General features: G+C 34.4%; 1 long non-coding RNA gene across 3 annotated transcripts in view; it reads left to right on the forward strand.

Annotated features, from left to right (window-relative positions):
• Positions 1–19,322, forward strand: part of LOC119529918 — a 320,458-nt gene that overhangs the window by 204,934 nt on the left and 96,202 nt on the right. The window contains exon 5 of one of the 3 annotated variants that reach the window (XR_005215973.1): positions 11,782–12,067. The exons of 1 other annotated variant lie outside the window; for it this stretch is intronic. This is a non-coding gene — a long non-coding RNA (uncharacterized LOC119529918). Of the gene's footprint in view, positions 1–10,095; positions 10,271–11,781; positions 12,068–19,322 lie in introns of those variants that run through there. One more of the 3 variants, XR_005215974.1, reaches the window with a different exon arrangement.

Genomic DNA, 19,322 nt, shown 5'->3' on the forward strand with positions numbered 1-19,322 from the left:
TGCCCCTCCAATATCTGAAATTGGTAAAAGTCAATCCTGTCAACAATATGGTCCTTCAACTTGAGGTGTCTTCAATCTCCAGTACCCCAGAGCTCTTTAGTTGAGCTGCAAGGGCCAAGCCAAAGAGAATCTACTACTTCTTCTGAGATAATGACATTTTTCAAACAATGTCCCTAGTACCCACTTACGGAATCTGAGTAATTGACCAATATCTTTTAAGAAAATGTTGCTAATGTTTTGGCTCATATGTGAAGAAGGCATGAGCTAAGCTGAAAAACAAATTGGTGCCCCATTAGCCTGAGAATATCTGTATCCCAGAATATCTTTTAGAAAGCAAAAGTGAATTAAAGAAGAGAAAAAAAATGTCTTGGAGAGGAATATTTCTGACCTAAGTGAGATTTATTGAGGCAGTTATTGTGTTTGGTTTTTCAAAAGTGCTGTATAATTTTATGATCACCATTAACCACTTGTAGCCCTGTCAGATGAGATATAAGAAAAAGGTTATCTAATGCTTCTGAATATGAACGTATTATCTATGGGAATTAGAATTGAGAGTCTTTTGCATGCAGTACTTTCTCTTATGTTATATATATATATTTAATGAAACAAAAAAACAAAGCAAAGTTCAATTTCTTTATTTCTGCATGATCTTTCTGTAAACCTGCAACTTCTCTAATTAAAAAAAAAAAGTTTGGTTCCTCCCTCTGACATGCTTTTTGATTGGCCACTATAAGGCTCAGGACATTTGATTCCGTGAGCTGGCCCAAGTATAGCTCATGCCAACCTACTTTAATAAAGGTTGCTTAGAAACAGTGTTTTGGGATTTGTACCTTAATGGACATCTATGACTTTAACACTTCCAATCTCTTATCTCACAGAGGGTGTGGGCAAACCTTTAAATGACTCCAGTTTTAGAGATTGTGACACTGTGCATTAGACATCAGCGTTTGCAGCAGTCCTGAGTCCTGGATACAGACTGAGATAAGGATTTATTGGAAAGACAAGGCTTGTTTCTCAAACCCCTGGTTGCTCATAAAACATGGCAATCAGAAAGAGCTGTATTAGTTTTAAACATAGGAAGAGAAATGAGGTATTCTGCCATGCCCTGTGTGATTTTTATTTATTAAGCCAGCTTGCCAGGAAGAACCTTGTAAGTTGCAGTAAGATGCTACATCTATGCCAGTCATTAAGGGAAATAGCAATATTAAAATAATCTCTAACCAATTTGATTCTTTTGAAGGGTTTGATTGATCTACTGAGTTATAGTAGTCAAAGTATTTGTGTAAGTTGTCTATGTTAATATAGTCTAGGGATTATATGAATATGTATAACTCACAAAGCATCCAGAAATTAGAAGAAGGCCTTGTAAATGGTTTAGTGTGGGCCTCTGAAATAGAAGAGTAAATGACATATTCAGTTCATTCCCAAGGTATCTACTGAGTCCTTACTTGATGTCAGCTGTGGATTAGATATGGGAAAAAATTCGTATTAGCTATTTTAGTTAAAGACAATATTTGCTAGGCACAACATTGCTGTTGAGACAGAATCGTCAAAATTAAACAGAATTATTTTACCTTGGTTGTCATGTCAGCCATCATTGCCTATTCTAGAAGAAATAGAATATTAGAACATCACAGCAAAGATTAAAGAGACCTGTGTATTTTTAGGTTATCAATCACAAGCAATTAAAAAACTAATTCATGAATATTTTATAGTCATTATTCTTTAGACACACACAAATGATTATTGCTGTGCTTCTTTCTTTTCTTTTTTTTTTTTTCTTTTTAACATGCAGTGGCTACAGTTGATTCAGCACCAATTTACCAGAATAAGTAAAGGTCTGTTTGCTTTGCATGATATTAAATTAAGTCTGTCTGAGAGATAAACAACTTAAATTTTAATGCTTCACGTTCAAAAGTGCATCTGTTCTAATATTTAAATAACACAATACAGTTATCCTTCAGTCTCTGATTTAATATTTTTGGTTTTCTCTGGTTTAAATTTGTTTAATACTCCTCTTTTCCAGAAAGATGTATATATTGCTCTAAACCTTACTAAACTATAAAAAAAAGGGTGCAAATCTTACTCTAGATTCATCTACTGAGTTATTTATTTCACCACTTTAAATCAAGGCTTAGTAATAAAGGGAAAAATACAAAGCAATGTTCCTTGTAATGTTTTCTTATGTTTGATAGAAGTATAGAATGAACATAGCATCAAATATGTACCTATATAGAAATTTGTTTCAAATCTTTCTTTACCAATTTGAATTACTCCTATCACCCAAATCACTGAAAGTGTAGCAGTCCTTCTAGGATTTCTATATGAATATAGGTATTTATTTTCCACCTTTCTGATATCAGACGGACCAAGGGTGTGATTAGAATGCATTTTTGTTTTCAGAAATGTTTTTCTTCCTTTATATTGGTATATATTCCTTCGGAACCACCTCCTTTTTCTTCTTGAGAGGGTGTCTCATTTGCCTAATGGACAAGATAGTGTAAGAAAAGAGGAGAGATTTAAATTCAGGACTCTAACACTATTGCTTCCATGAACTTGGGTGTGTTTCTTAACCTCTAAGAACTTTGGTTTCTTTATGTGCAAAATGGAGTGAATCATATTTACTTGGTTTGGATTTTATGAAGATTAAATTAATGTGCAAAACAATTAGATCCTGATAGACTATAGGCAACAGAAAAAGTGTCATCCCTTTTCTCATTATTGCTAATTGTTGAATACATTGATTACTTTTTCCCACTAAACCAGGAGAAATGGTTGGATATTTTTTGTTTTGCAGAGAAGTTGTGGATTTACAGAAAATCATGCATAAGATACAGGTTTCCCATATACCACCCTATTATTAACACCTTGCATTGGTGTGGTACATTTGTTACAATTTATTAAAGCACATTTGTATAATTGTACTATCAACTATAGTCCAGGTTTAACTTAGGGTTTGCTGTTTCTGTGGTCCAGTTCCATAGATTTTTTTTTAAAAAATTAATTCTAGTAACATATATATGTTAAAACAAAATTTTATGTATAAAATTGTATCCTTTTAACTGCATTCAAATATATAATTCAATGCTGTTAATCACACTCACAATGTTGAGCTGCCATCACCACCACCTATTAACAAACTCTCCCATCATCCCAAATAGGAACTCTGTACATTTTAGCCTTAACACCCTATTCCCTACCCCCACCCCAATATTCTAGATTCTGGCTCTATGAGTTTGCTTATTCTAATTATTTTTCCTTCTGTGTCTGGCTTTTTTCTCTCAACATGATGTCTTCAGGGTTCGTCCATGTTGACACATGTATCAAAACTTTATTCCTTCTCACTATGGAATAACATTCCATTGTATGTATATATCACATTTTACTTATACATTCATTGGTTGATGGACCTTGGGTTGCTTCCATATTTTGGCAAACGTGAGTAATACAGCTGAACATACTGGTGTGCCAATGTCTGTTCAAGTCCCTGCTTTCAAATCTTTTGGGTACATAGTTGGAAGTGGGATTGCTGGCTCATAATGGTAATTCTATACCTAACTGTCTGGGAAATAGCAAAACTGTCTTCCATAGTGGCTGCACCATTTTATATTCCTACCAACAATGAATGAGTGTTCCTATTTCTCCATGCCCTCTCCAACACTTGTAATTTTCCATTTAAAAAAAAATAGTAACCATTATAGTGGGTATAAAATGGTATCTCATTGTAGTTTTGATTTGCATTTCCCTAATGGCTAATGATATTGATCAGCTTTTCATGTATGTGCTTTTTGGCCATTTGTGTTTTTTCTTTAGAGAACTGCCCATTCAAGATTTTCCCATTTTTTAATTGGGTTGTTTGCCTTTTTCTTGTTGAATTGAAGGATTTCTTTTTATTTTCTGGATATTAAACCCTTACCAGATACGTGGTTTCCAATTTTCTTCCATAGTATAGGTTGTTGTTTTGCTTTCATACTCAAGTCCTTTGATGCACAAAAATATTTAATTTTGAGGTAGTCAAAATTATCTATTTTTTCTATTGTTGCTTGTGTTTTGGGTGTAAAAATCTAAGAAACTATGGTCTAACACGAAGTCCAGAAGATGTTTCCTTGTGTTTTCTTCTAGGTGTTTTCTATTTATCCCTCTTATATTTAGTTCTTTGATCCACTTTGCATATGGAGATTGAGTTTTCTCAGCACCTTTGTTGAAGAGATTATTCTTTCCCAATTCAGTGGTTTCTGTCCCCTTATACAAAATCAGTTGGTCATAAATGTGAGGGTTGATTTCTGAACTATCAATTCGATTTAATTTGTCCATATGTCTGTCCTTGTGCCAGTATCATGCTGTTTTGATTACTGTGGTTTTGTAATAAGTTTTAAGATCACAAACTGTGAGCCCTCCAACGTCCCATTCTTCTTTTTCAAACGTGTTTGGTTATTTGGGGCCCCTCCCCATTTCATAGGGTTTGATGATTCAATTTTCCATTTCTGCAAAGAAGGTTGTTGGAATTTTGACTGGGGTTGCATTGAATGTACACATTGCTTTGAGTATACTTACATCTTAACAGTATTTAGTCTTCCAATCCATGAACAGGGATCATCCTTCCAGTGATTTAGTTGCACTTTGATTTCTTTTAGCAATGCTTTCTGGTGCAAGTCCTTTACATCCTTGGTTAGAATTATTCTTAGTTATTTTATTCTTTTAGTTGCTATTATAAGTGGATTATTTTTTCTTGATTTCTTTTTCAAATTGTTCATTGCTGGCATATAGAAACACTACTGATTTTTGCGTGTTGCTTGTGTACCCCAACACTTTGCTGAATTCAGAGGATTTCCTATATATAGGATCATGTCGTATGCAAATAGGAAAAATTTTACTTCTTCCTTTCAATTTGGTTGACTTTTATTTCTTTTACTTGCCTAAATGCTCTGGCTAGAACTTCTAGTACAATGCTGAATAACAGTGGTGACAATGGACATCCTTGTCTTGTTCCTTATCATAGAGGGAAAGCTTTGAGTTATTCACCATTAAGCATGATGTTAACTGTGAGACATATATGCCCTTAATCATGTTGAAGAAGTTTCTTCCATTACTAATTTTTAAAGTGTTTTTATCATGAAGGGGCACTGAATTTTGTCAAGTGCCTTTTCTGCCTTCATCGAGATGGTCATGTGCTTTTTTTCCCTTAATGCTATAATACGGTTTGTTACATTAATTGTTTTTCTTATGTTGAACAACCCTTGCATATCTGGGATAAATCCCACTTGATGAGGTGTATATTTCTTGTAATGTGCTGTTGGATTCAGTTTACTAGTATTTTGTTGAGGACTTTTGCATCTGTATTCATAAGGATATTGGTCTTTAGTTTCCTTTTTTTGTGTTATCTTTTTCAGGCTTTGGTGTGAGGGTGATATTGGCTATATAGAATGAATTAGGGACTGTCCCTTCCTCTTCAATTTTTTTGGATTGTTTGAAGATATTGGTGTTAATTCTTCTTGGAATGGTTGGTAAAATTTTTCTGTCACTTGATCTGGTCCTTGGAGTTTCTTTGTTGGGAGGTTTTTGATTACTGATTCAATCACTGTACTTCTTATATGTTTGTTAAAATCTTCTATTTCTTCTTGAGTCAGTGTAGGTGCTTTGTGTGCTTCTAAGAATTTGTCAGAATTAGATAAATGGTTATCTAATTTGTTGGCGTACATTTGTTCATAGTATCCTCTTATAATCCTTTTTATTTCGATAGGTTCAGTATTAATGTACCCCCCTTTCATTTCTGATTTTAGTTGTGACCTCTCTTTTTTTCTTCCTCAGTCTAACTAAAATTTGTCCGATGTATTGATCTTTATAAAGACCCAATTGTTGGTTTTGTTGATTCTATTTTTTTTAAAATTCTCTATTTCTTTTATCTCTGATCTAATCTTTGTAATTTCCTTCCTTCTGCTCACTTTAGGTTTAGTTTGCTCCTCTTTTTCTAGTTCTTCCAGCTCTGAGGTTAAGTCCCTGATTGGAAATCTTTCTCCTTCTTTAATGTAAGCATTTTGAACTAAATTTTTTTCTCTCAACACTACCTTTGCTGCATCCCATCAGTTTTGGTATGTTTTATTTTCATTTTCATTTAACTCCAGGTATTTCCTAATTTCCCTTTTGATTTCCTCTTTAACCCTTTGATTGTATAAGAATACATTGTTTATTTTCCACATATTTGTGAATTTTCACTTTCTCATGCTATTATTGATTTCTAGTTTCATTCCACTGTAGTCAGAGAAGATGCACAGTATGATTTCAATACTTTGTTAAATTTATTGATATTTGTTTTGTGACCTAAGATATCATCTATCCTGGTGAATGATCCATGGGCCCTAGAGAAGAATGTATATTCCGTTGTTGTCAGGTGAAATATTTTATGTGTATCTGTCAGATCTTGTTGGTTTAGAGTATTTTCAAGTCTTGTATTTCCTTACTGATCTTCTCTCTAGATGTTCTATCCATTATTGTTTCTGATGTATTAAATCACCTATTATTAATGTAGGTCTGTCTGTTTCTCCCCTCAAATTCATTAATATTTCATTTATATTTTTGGTCTCTCTCTCTCTCTCTGTCTCTCTCTCTCAATATAAATACATATAATTGTTATGTCTTCTTGTCAAATTGACCCCCTTGTTAGTATATAATGATGGTCTTTGTCCCTTTTAATGTATTTTATCTGATATTAGAATAGCTACCACAGCTCTGCTTTGGTTACTGTTTTTATGGTATATATTTTTTTTATCCTTTCACTATCAACCTATTTGTGTCTTTGAATTTAAGGTGAATCTCTTGTAAATAACATATAGTTAGGTCACACTTTTATTGTCCATTCTGCCAATCTTTGCCTTTTGATTGGAAAGTTTAATCTATTAAATTCAAAACTGCTACTGATAATGCAGGACTTTCTTCTGCCATTTTGCTATTTAGCCTTTCTAAGTGTTATTCTTTTTTGGTTCCTCTATTCTTCTGTTAATGCGTATTTTCATATTTATTTGATTTTTTGAATTGCACCATATTGAGTCCCTTCTAATTTATATATGAATATATTTTTCATATATTTTTCTTGTGGTTACCATGGGGTTAAATTTTTGACATTCTAAATATATAACAGTCATGTTTGATTTGATACCAAAGTAACTCCAATAGCATACACATACACCATTACTATACCTCTCACCTTTTTTTCTACTTGTTACCAGTACTAAAGTGCATATCTTTATACAGTTTATGATCCAAACCATAAATTTATCATTTCTTTTTATGCATTTATATTTTAGCACTTGTAGGGACTAAGACGTGTGGTTACATACAATAAAATACGATACAACAGTCCTGGTGTTTATAACTAGCTAATGGTTACCTTTCCCAGAGGTCTTTAATTCTTTATGTTGCTTTGAACCACTATCTAGTGTCCTTTTCTTTCAGTCTGAAGAACTCCCTTTAGCATTGCTTATATGGCTGGTCTAGCTTTTATATGGGAATGTCTTAATCTCTTCCTCATTTTTAAAAGAAAATATCACTGGATATAAAAGCCTCAGTTGGCAGTTGTTTTCTTTCAGCACTCTAAGTTCATCCCACTGCCTTCTTGCCTCCGTGGGCAATTGAAGCTCAATCTAATGAGACTCTCTTGTACATAACATGCTCCTTTTCTCTTCCAGCCTTCAAAACTCTCTTCTTGTCCTTTGCATTCAACAGTTTGATCAATATATGATCAATACGAGAAAATTTTTCTTCCATTTTATCCTGTTTGGTGTTCTCTGAGCTTCTGAGATGTGAATATTCACATGTTCTACTAAATTTGGAAAGTTTTCTGTCATTATTTCTTTGAATATTTCTTTCGTACCTTTCTCTCTTTCTTTCCTTCTAGGACTCCCATAATGCATATAGTAATGTGCTTGATGGTGTCCCACAGATCCCTTAGGCTATTTCACTTTTTATAATTCTTTTTCTTTCTGCTCCTCAGCATGACTTATTTCAATTGTCTTGACTTTGAGTTTGCTATTTCTTTCATCTGCCAGCTCCAATCTTTTTTTGTAACCTTCCTGGGAATTTTTCATTCTAGTTATTGTGGTCTTCAACTCCAGTAGTTTTGTTGGTTCCTTTTTAAAATTCATTTTCATTGAGATTCTCCTATTGTTCATTCACTGTTTTCCTGATATCCTGTAGTTCTTTCTCTGTATTTTCCTTCATTTTCTTGATCATATTGAAGAACATTTTTTTAAAAGTCTTTTTCCGGTATGTCCTCAGTCTGGTCTTCTTCACTGATGTTTTCTGTGTTTTTATCCCCTTTCTTTGGATTAGCCATTGTTTCCTGCTTCTTTGTCCTGTAATATTGTTGTACACTGTGGCTTTTTAATTTTTTAAAATATTAATTCTGGAATTTATTCCCTGAGATGTCTGTTTTTTGAGTTTATACTCACTGGTGGTATGAAAGAGATTTTCTTGAGTATTAGGAGCTAACAAAATAAAGCAAATCTATATTAAAAAAAATACCTATCACTGTCTTTGCAATTTGGCTTTGCTTGGGCTGTTGCTGTCTGTCAGAGTCAGCCCTACTATCAGAAAGGTCCACCCAAGGTGAATGCAAAGCGCAGGCTCCCCCCAGTGTTTTCTGGACCTGTGTCCTGTCTTGGGCTTGTCCTTGCTCTTGGTCATAGGAGTTTCCCTGTTTACTGGAGTTGAATGCCCATCTGCTTCCTAGGAATCAGATCTTCTCCCTCTCCTGGATCTTCTACTGCAGGACTTAAAGCATGCTAGCCTTTGCCCAAGGCCGTTTTCCTCATTTGTTTCTTATACTGCTTTCCTTGTCTCAAGCAGCTTTTGTCTGGGGGATAATTTCTGTGAGCAGTTTCCCAAGTCAGTTTTTTTTCAGCTAGAAAAATGCCAGGGACCCACCAAGAACAACTGGTGGCTGCATAGTGTCCTGGGCAGGGGCCGAGCTAGGGGCCAGGAAGAGTACCAGAAACTTCTTCCACAGCTCCCCAAAGCTGTGCTTTCATGATTTGGTACTTGCCCAGCCAATGAAGCCTTCACCTGTCCTCCACAGCTCTGAGGAAGCATTGAGTCTTTAAGTCTCCTCCACCACCTTTGCCCTGGGTGGGTTGGAGCAATGGATGTCCTCAGAGTGATCAGAAGTAGCTAATCAAAAGCAGTGGTCAGCAATCAGACCATGGCTCCCACCCCCACCCCCATCTTGGGGAACTACACTTTTATGTCCTTCTGTGGCACCCACAAGCTATGCTAGGAGCTAGGCCCATGCTGCCTGCCAGGATAGTGGTGGTTGGGTGCCGGAACCACCATGGGGAGAGAGCAATTACTGGCATGTATCATAATTTACCAGCCTCTTCCTCCCGTTCTTCCCTGGATGTTGTACAGTGCTCTACTGGAATCCAGGATTTCAAAGTTCCCTGCCTATTTAATCACTGTTCTGGTGGAGGGACTGATTACTGGGGCTTCCTACTCTGCCATCTTCCCACAATTCTACTCCGCTCCCCCCCAGTAAGTCTATATTTTGTTTTTCATATCGTATAAGATTGTTAGCCAGAAGAAATAGGATTTAGTACTAGGAGTGATCATGGGATTGTTTCACATATTTTCTCAGCAAGAAGTGGAATATAGTTGTTTGAATTTCATTAACCATTGACACTAATCTAGTTTGAAAAATGATTTCAATTAATGGAGCTGGCTTAGAATTTTGTTGTGTCTTTTGGAAATTTTTATGTATAGTCTAAATATGTTTTCCACCATGAAAATGTTCAGTTCATAATTATGCCAGATGGACTATATTATGAATTTTAACACAGTCACAGCTTTCAATTGTAGTAGTTCACATATAATCTATTAAAAGTGGTAGGCATTTGTAGTAGATCGTCTCCAATAATGGCCACCATCACTTCCTTACTTCTCTGTACACACACACTGCTCCTCACACCAAAAGATGGTGTCTAATTACCCAACCCTTGAGTCTGTAACCAATGAAATGTGGTAGAAATAATGCCCTACAGTCCCTGAGGCTAGGCTATATGAAGTTCCTCAGTGTCTGCATTGATCTCTTGCAATGTTTCCTCTTAGAATCTAACTGCCTTGCTATGAGAAGCCCGAGACACATGGAAGAGCCATGGGTAGGAGTTCTAGCTGACCGGGCCCAGCTGGGCCCCAATTTGAACCAGTATCAGGTGCCAGCCATGAAATAAGCCATCTTGGATGTCTGCCCCAGTCAAGGACTCATATGACTCTAGCCCCCTTGGCCATCTGACTGCAACCACATGAGAAAGCCCAGCTTTAAACCAGTCAACCAACATAACCATAAGACATAACAGTAAATTGTTTTAAGCCACCAAGTTCTGAGGTAGTTGGTTATGCAGCCAAAGATAAACAGAACAGCATTATAAGCAATTTATTGGGTGACCCAAACAATAATGTTCATATAAAGATGTGGTATCTGTTATGTTACAAAATGTTAAGCACTTAATAGGACTGCATTGTATTTGATTTCAGTGTGATCAGGCTACAAAAAATATAGTGAGCACATGGTGTTAGATTTGAGGGGGAGAAATGAAATTATTTTTTTTGGAACTCTGCTGTGTATGCATCTATCCATTCATTTAAATATTGATTATGTACATATGCAAAGCAATATGCCTGGTGCTGTGGGGGATAAAGTGATAAGTCAGAAAGCTGTACCAAGATTAGCATTTTGGAAGATCCTCCCTTCTCTCTCTGAAGACAATAAAACACATTGTTCAAGTTTGCTGCTAGGTTTTCATTTGGTGTTCTCTTCAGTTTGCTTTCTTCCATTATTTTGACCCTTTTTTTTTCCAAGTTGTTAGTTTCTCTGAGTGTTTGGAAAGTAAAAAAGGAAAAAAACTTAATTTGAAGGAAAAATAATCACATATATGATGTTATTGCTGTTTTCTCAGTGAGATTTACTTTCATGGTTGGTAATAAAAGTTTTATTTATCCTAGTTGCTTTAGATGTGATAAATAGACTCTTAGGTTTTTCCTGTATTGTGACATTATTAAGAGCATTGTTATAAAAGTAGTTAAGTTGGGCTCTACTTCTGACCCTGACAATTACTGTCTTGTCCTTAAGTAGTTTTGAAATCACTCTAAGCCTGAATTCCATCTCCTATAAAGTGAGTATAATGACGGTATTGATAGCCAAAGGCTATTGTGAGTACTGGTTATGATTATACATGTAAAATTCTTTGAAGGGCTCTAGCACATAGTAAGAGACCCAGATTTTTTTTTTTTTTTTTTTTTTGAAGTCATGGTGGGGGTGGATCTCATTTTCTGGTGTATAAAAGGAAATGGTGATGCTAAGAGTTCAATAAAATTTTATTTAGGTTACACAGTTAATCACTGGGGAAATGTAAAAATTATCTAGACCTATTTACTTTTTACAAATGGTTTTAAAATTTAAAACAATATTTTAGAAAGCAGTGCAAACTTTACTAGTAATCTCATGTAGTTGGACCATTTGACTGGTTGAACTGAGGAATGGGGGCAGTCTTACCTTGAACAGTGGTTCTTTTATGATGAAACCCTGATGGCTTAGCAAAGTTTTATTTAAAAGCTATTGCAAAAGGTTATTATTTCTATGTTTGTAGCTCTATTAATATCTAGTCCTGCTTTTCCCCACATTTTTTAAGCACTGAAACCATGTATTATTCTAAATGCCCTATGTTTTTTGCATTCCTACCAGTATTCATACTACTTTCTGCCTTGGTAGTCTTAAACTGCCCTTTTGCTTTACAGAGAAACATCATTGCTCAAGCTTGGTGGAGAGACAATATAAGGTAAATACATTTTCAGGAATAAAAAGAAAATGCATTAATTTTCTATTGCAGACTTTTTATCTCAAATACAAAATGAAATCAAACATGTTACACATTAATTGATCAAGCAGACTGATCTATTTTCCTTCCATAATTTAAAATTTCCTAATTTGGGATTTCTCCAAATATATTCCAGGGAATTTTGTGAAGGCATTACTAGCTAGTGAACACAGATGTTACCTCACTAACACATTTAGCCAAATCTTGATGCATCCTAATTTATATTTGCTTCAATCATGAAGTTCAATCTTTTTGAGTTCCTTTGCCTAAAGACTTTCAGAAACCCCTAGAGATATTAACATACATTTGGGAAATTTTCCTGGTTGTAGGTCTTACTTCAATAAGTGCACTCTAAAATCCACAGATTTTAGAGTTGCTCCCTGCTTCTCACTTCTTTCAAGGCTTCACCACTGCTGTCACTGGTGAATGTGGGCATCCTTTATATTTGCTATAGGGAGCCTTGGCCTCCTCTCCTGTACCTACAGAGTATGAACAAAAACACTCCCTTCTGGGCTGTTCTCAGTTAGAAGGAGGAGGAGAAAGTTTGCTTGAACATTCAAGTGCTAGAGTAGTTGGTGACATAGTTTTTTTTTTTTTGTTTTTTTTTTTTTTCATTTTATTGAGATATATTCACATACCATGCAGTCATACAAAACAAGCATACATTCAGTTGTTCACAGTACCATCATATAGTTGTGCATTCATCACCAAAATTAATTTTTGACGTTTTCATTACCACACACACACAAATAAGAAGAATAAAAATTAAAGTGAAAAAGAACAATTTAAGTAAAAAAGAATACTGGGTGCTTTTTTTTTTTTTTTTTTTGCCCACATTGTTCTACTCATTCATCCATACACTGGACAAAGGGGAGTGTGGTCCATATGGCTTTCCCAATCACATTGTCATCCCTCATAAGCTACATTTTTATACAATCATCTTCAAGATTTCATGGGTTCTGGGTTGTAGTTTGATATTTTCAGGTATTTACTGCTAGCTGTTCCAATTCATTAGAACCTAAAAAGGGTTGTCTATATTGTGAGTAAGAGTGCCCACCAGAGTGACCTCTCGGCTCCTTTTGGAATCTCTCAGCCACTGAAGCTTATTTCGTTTCCTTTCACATCCCCCTTTTGGTCAAGAAGATGTTCTCCATCCCACGATGCCGGGTCTAGATTCCTCCCCGGGAGTCATGTTCCACATTGCCAGGGAGATTCACTCCCCTGGGTGGTGACATAGCTTTTTAACTTAAATTGTTTTAATTATGAGAATTGAATATGCTTATTTTAAAATTTGAAATGATACAGAAATACATAGTTAAAAAAAGTAAATCCCTCATTTTTGTCCCTCTTATTCAAAACCTCTATATGTTTCAACTTGTTTTTCTGTCAGTTTCTAAAATAGGTGTGTTAACATCTTCCAATGTTAGTGATTGTGTTTGTTTCTCTTTGAGTTCTGTCAATTTCGTATATATTTTGAAGCCATGTAAATAGGTTCAGAAAATATAAAATTGTTGTATTTTCTTAGTGAACTGAGTATCATTATGAAGAGATTCTCTTTGACTCTGTTAATTCAGTTTTGCTTTAAAATGAGTTTTTTCTTGATATTAATACATCAGTTTTGTTTTGCTTAGTGCTTTATATTTATCTAAACTTTTATTTTCAACTTTTAGTTTTTTGTCTTTTAAGTTTGTCTTTTAAGTTTTATCTCTTATAAATAATATGTAGTTGGACTTTAGAAAATGCATTCTAAAACTTTAGACCTTTAGTTAGAACATGTAATGCATTTAGATTTAATGTAATCACTAACATATTTAATGAAATTGCTAATATTTCAACTTGGGCTGCTCTTTATCATCTTTCTTGCCTTTTTAGGACTGAAAAGTTTTTCTTATTCCATTTTCCCCTTTTACTATTTTTGAAGTTATTTGTTATGTTCCCATTTATTTAGTTGTTTCTCTAGAAATTATAATGTGAATAATACATGAAAGTCTTACGTCAAACAATACCTTTATGTGTCTCCTGAATAATACAAGTATCTTAAGCACCTTAATTCCATATGCTCTCCTTTTATGTTATTTTGTGAAGTATCTGAATTCTATCTTTTTTATTCTCTATAATCCAGTTATGACCATTGTTTTTTATATCCTGAATCCATTTAGATTTTTTCAAACATTTACTGATTTTTTGTTCTTTTCTTTCTTGCATCTCACACTTTCATTTGGATCACTTCCATTATGAAAGAATATTCTCTAGAAATTTGTTAGTCTACTGATGGCAAGCTTTCTCAGTTTTTGTCTGTAAGAAAAATGGAATTATTTTGTCTTTATTTTACAAAATATTTTCTCTCACATCGAATTCTAGATTTACAGTCACTTCAGTTCATCGAAAGTTAACATTCCATTATCTTTTGGTTTCTTTGTTGCTTTTGAGAACTTAGATGTGAGTCTATTGTTCCTTTGAAGTAGTCTGTTGTTTTCTAGCTTTTAGCTCGTATGTTTAGATCTTTTATCCATTTTGAGTTAATTTTGTATATTATCTGATATTGAGGTCAAATTTCCTTCTTTTTCATGTTGCATGTGTGCAGGTGTCCAGCATCATTTGTTGAAAAGAAACTTTATATATAAAGTTTTGCCCACCATTTAGGAAAAAAGTGAAAAGATGGACTATATCCAGGTTAGTGAATTTGTGAATACATGGAGACTCTGAATATATCATTCATGGAAGTACAAATTGATTATGCCTTTTTGGAAGACTCTTGATGGTGTAAGTCAAATTTTTAAATGCACTTAGCACGTGTCAAATTTCATTTTCTTTGCACATAGGTATAGACTTACGTACTAGGATATTCACTGCAGTAGGGATTGAATCAAGACTAATCAAGATTAACCAGTATAAATCAATATATATTGGTTAAATGGCAGCTTTATATAGTGCATAGCCTACCACAGTTAGAAACAATTAGGAAATGTCTATGAGACTTATTAAGTGGAAAAAAAAAAGGATTTTTCAGAACAATGTGTATGGTATGGTTCCCTTTATGACAAGAAAACTATTTATTTATATACATACATATATTTGTGTATAAATACATACACAAAAGCATGGACAACAGTTAAATTGATTTCCTTTTGGGTAGGGTCTATAAGAGAGAGAGAAAGTGAGAGAGGAGGGCAGGAGGCAGGATGAAAAGTGATATTTACTTTGTAATTTATATACTTCTGTATTATTTGAAAATTTTTAAAAATTATAGCTTATACAATTTTTAAAACAATTACAAAGCTCCAGTATTGATCTTCTTCCTGATTTCAGGTTATTCCCACACATAATGCTCTATCTATTCATGAGTAAGTCATACAGCATTTAAAAGAGCTACTTTATGGAAAAACAATTGATCATTTGGAGTTAAGTATACTTGTGAAATGGTTTTGTAAATTTATACAGCAATATAAAGTGTTATTGTTATAATTATAATAAATTTTATACATTATTTATATATAATATATTAAGTGTTACACTGTGTATTTTATATATTCTAAATTAATTATTTAAAATATATAATTGTAATAAGTCTGAATTATAATATATACAGAGTGGTTTCACTTATAGTAGAAATATAGGTTTTGAGAATGCCGTTTGTATAAGGTGTAAATACAATTTGCCTAAATAATGAAGACTTGGGGTAAGGTATTAATGCATGTATATTTATTTCCTTTGAGGGAATTTTAAGAAGTTTGAAAAACAGAGGTGGAAAAAAAATGTGAAGAAGATTAGTATAGGAGCTGTTTGTTCATATTCTGTTAAATTCAAAAATCCTCCCAAAGGGAAAAATGCCCTTTTCTTCTTAGCTTTTATGTTTTTATTGGGTGAAGAATAAGATATTTCAATAAGCCCTGCTAACTCGGCAACATACCTGTTGCCATTGGAATTCTTATCATGTTTTACTGCTTGGTGGAAGCAGATGTTTGTCATGTGAATAGGAATGATAGCTTTTGTTTTTTGGCCCCATTAATTTCCCAGAAAAGTCAAAGTTTTCATTGGAGAGAAAAATGCAAAGTTAAATTGGGGAATAATAATGCCTAGTGAAACTGAGACCTTTCAGCTTTACACTGAGAAAGAGATAAAAACTTTAAAAATGATACTGTGATATTTCCAGAAGGAAAATACTTTAGGTTGTTTGATGTTAAAGAAACGCAAAACATTTCTTCCTTTATGGTTGGAGAAAATGAACTGATGAAACATGCACACCAATTACATTTTCACTAATTATTGCTGATAGATTCAACTTCATATTAATTGCATTTGTGAAACCTGAACTGATTTCTCACTTTGTGAATCAATGAAGAGTTCTGCCAGTGGGCAGGGTGTCTAACAGTGTGTTGGGACACAGACTAGAATATGAAACACATGCTGAGACCATAGTCAAGAGACTGTTGACTCAGGAAGACCTAAAATTTCAACCTGCTATTGACATTTCAGGATCTATGGAAATTGCAACCAGAAAAGCAGCACTGACTTTTACTATAAAACTCTAAGGTAGAAAGAGATCCACCAAAGAAGGACTTCAACAAAATTGAGAGACTAGAGAACTTAGCAAGCAGAAATATATGTCTGGGTAATTTTAGTAAATGTGAAGTTTTTGGGGAGTAGTATGTGAAAGAATGAACTGGAGACTCAGATGAGGAAATCAAGGACAAGGAGATCAAATAACTTAGCTCTTGTCTCATTACTGGTATTTTAATGGCAACTTTCTGGTTCTCAGCCTAGTACTCTTTCTACTATACCAGTTACTCTTTCCTGTAAAGGGAGAGTCTCCTCAAAGGCAACCCTGGAGTGGGCAAAAAGGGGCTCTCTGTGGACAGAAACCTTGAAGGTGGTGAGGAGTATGGTAGTTCAATATGTTGATCAGCTTGCTAAAGCTGCCAGAATGCAATATACCAGAAATATGTTGGCTTTTTCAATGGGGTATTATTAGGTTACAAATTTACAGTTCTGAACTGTGAAAATGTCCAAATTAAGGCATCAAGAAGAAGATACCTTCTCTGAGAAAGGCTGCTGTCATCAGGGTTCCTCTGTCACATAAGAAGGCACATGGTGATGTCTGCTGGTCCTTCTCTCCTGGTTCTGGTTTCAGTGGCTGTCTCCAAATGACTCTGGGTGTTTCTCTCTTGCTCTCCTGCTTTATCTGTCTTTTATCCTCTTGTAAAGGACTCCAGTGACGGATTAAGACCCACCTAAAAGGGGCTGGGTCACATCTCAATTGAAACAACCTAATCAAAAGGTCCCACCCACAATAGGTCTGTACCCACAGGAATGGATTAAAAGAACATGGTCTTTCTTGGGATACGTAACAGATTCAAACCAGCACAATCAGCATAAGAATGGTAAAAATAAATTTGAGGATAGAATGGAGTTAGAACATTTCTTTTCTCGAGCTGCATGAAATACAATTTTAAAAGCCAAATCAGCCAATATGAGGATAGAATCAGAATATTAAACAGAGATACAAGTATTTATGACACAGATTCTGTGTCTTGCAAAAAATAATTTTCTTATAGGAAACAGTGGCTGTTTAAATATTGCCTGTGCTTTTAGTATAGATAATTTGATTTTAAAGAAGTATTAAAAATATCCCTGGACTGTGTTAAATATACCTCCTGTGTTTGGATTATATTTGCCATCCATTTTCTATAATATTTGCTTTTTTTTTTATTTAATCAATACCCGGATCCATATCTGAGACTCTATAAAGGTTTCACTCACTAAGTTTATAATCTTTGCTTTTTATTATAATTTATAACTGTCCTTTTCCTTACCTTAATAGCTCAGATTGCTCCAGCCTATTGTCTCTTTTCAGATTTCCCTGAATGAGAAGCAGGCTCTTGTCTCTCGAAGTTCCAAGAGGTGTCCATCAAGCTCTCTCAAGAATTCACAGTTTATTTCAGGCTCATAGCTGCAATGGGGCTCCCATTCCACAGGGCTGGGCTCAGTAGTGATGCCAGCCTCTCTGTCTTATGGATGTCTTCTATGAGTATTTCTTTTTGTAGCGTTTAAGTGAGGGGGTTGAAGGAGAGGGAAGACACCATTGTACTCCCTGTGCATTTGACTACTCTCCTCCTTTAAAAATAAGCTGTTCAATTAACTTTTGAACTTTTAGACTTCCCTTAAGTAGGTTAGAGGTGAGTGGTGGGGGGTGATGGTTGCTGGACCAGTTCTGCTCTCTTTCCTAAATCTGCATGGATGGATCTAGCATCTCCTTTTAGAATGTGGGGTTATTTATAATCCATTGTTCTCAGTTTTGGGGCCTCAGCCAAAACTTTAAGACAACAGGAAGAGTCCTATTCAAATTTCTGTTACATATATATATATATATATAGAAGCACAGATACAAAGTTGATCTCATATTGCTTATGCAGTACTTTTTAATCCTTTTCTACTTATAGTTATATCATGAACATTTAATCATGCTGTTACAATTTCTTTGGTAATGCAATATTAGTAGTTAGATATTATTTCATCACGTATCATAATTTATTTCCTTTTTTGATTGTTTAAAATGTTTAGTTTTTTTCTATGTGATTATAACAGTAATTCATACTCATTATAGACATTCAGAAAATCAGTAAAGTATAAAGAAGACAATAACAATAATTTGTAATCTCGTGACAAAGAACTACACATTACATTTGTAATGTGTTGTGTTTCCTTCTAGGGTTTTTTCCCCCAATGAACAGATATAGCTAAAATAGAAACACAGATATAGACATAGAGATAGTTGTATCTAGATACGTATACAGATGCAAACATATTAAATCACATTTATACTTTGTATTATCATATATCTGTGATTACAAATGAATACCGTTCCTACTATATATAGTTTTGTATCTTGTTTTTAGTTGCTATTACATTTTGAGCTGTCTTCCCATTTAAAGAAATATTTTGAAAACCTCACTTTTTATTACTATAAAAATGACATTTACTAATGATAGAAAATTTGCAAGATCTGGATTGGCAAAAGAAAAATATATGGTAACTGACTTTTTCTTATCTGACTGAATCTATCAAATGACCTTAGGAAAGAAATGAGGTGACAAGAATATCAATACCCAAACCTCACTACCTCTAGAATACCAGCCCTTTCCCAAATTCCCCTATCCCCAGCCTCCCCAGTTTTTTATGAGCATTTTTCAGATTGTCATGCTAATAGATTTCACTTTTACTTCTCACTCATCCATTGAGAGCAGCTGTCTGAAGCACTGAGTTGAGATGAGATACCTGGAAGGCCACATCCCTTCAGAGATCCTGGTAGATGGGTGCAGTACCCAGAACCACTACTTTTCTCCAAACCTGGAGCTAAATCCAGTTGTTGTTGTTTTTTAATCAAACTCCCTTCTCCCCTTAGATTTTTCTCAGGGACCCTTATAGTTGCTCTCTGTAAACTGGGTTTTATATTTTCATCCT

This window comes from Choloepus didactylus, chromosome 3 (assembly GCF_015220235.1).
Source record: "Choloepus didactylus isolate mChoDid1 chromosome 3, mChoDid1.pri, whole genome shotgun sequence".
NCBI classification, from domain to species: domain Eukaryota; kingdom Metazoa; phylum Chordata; class Mammalia; order Pilosa; family Megalonychidae; genus Choloepus; species Choloepus didactylus.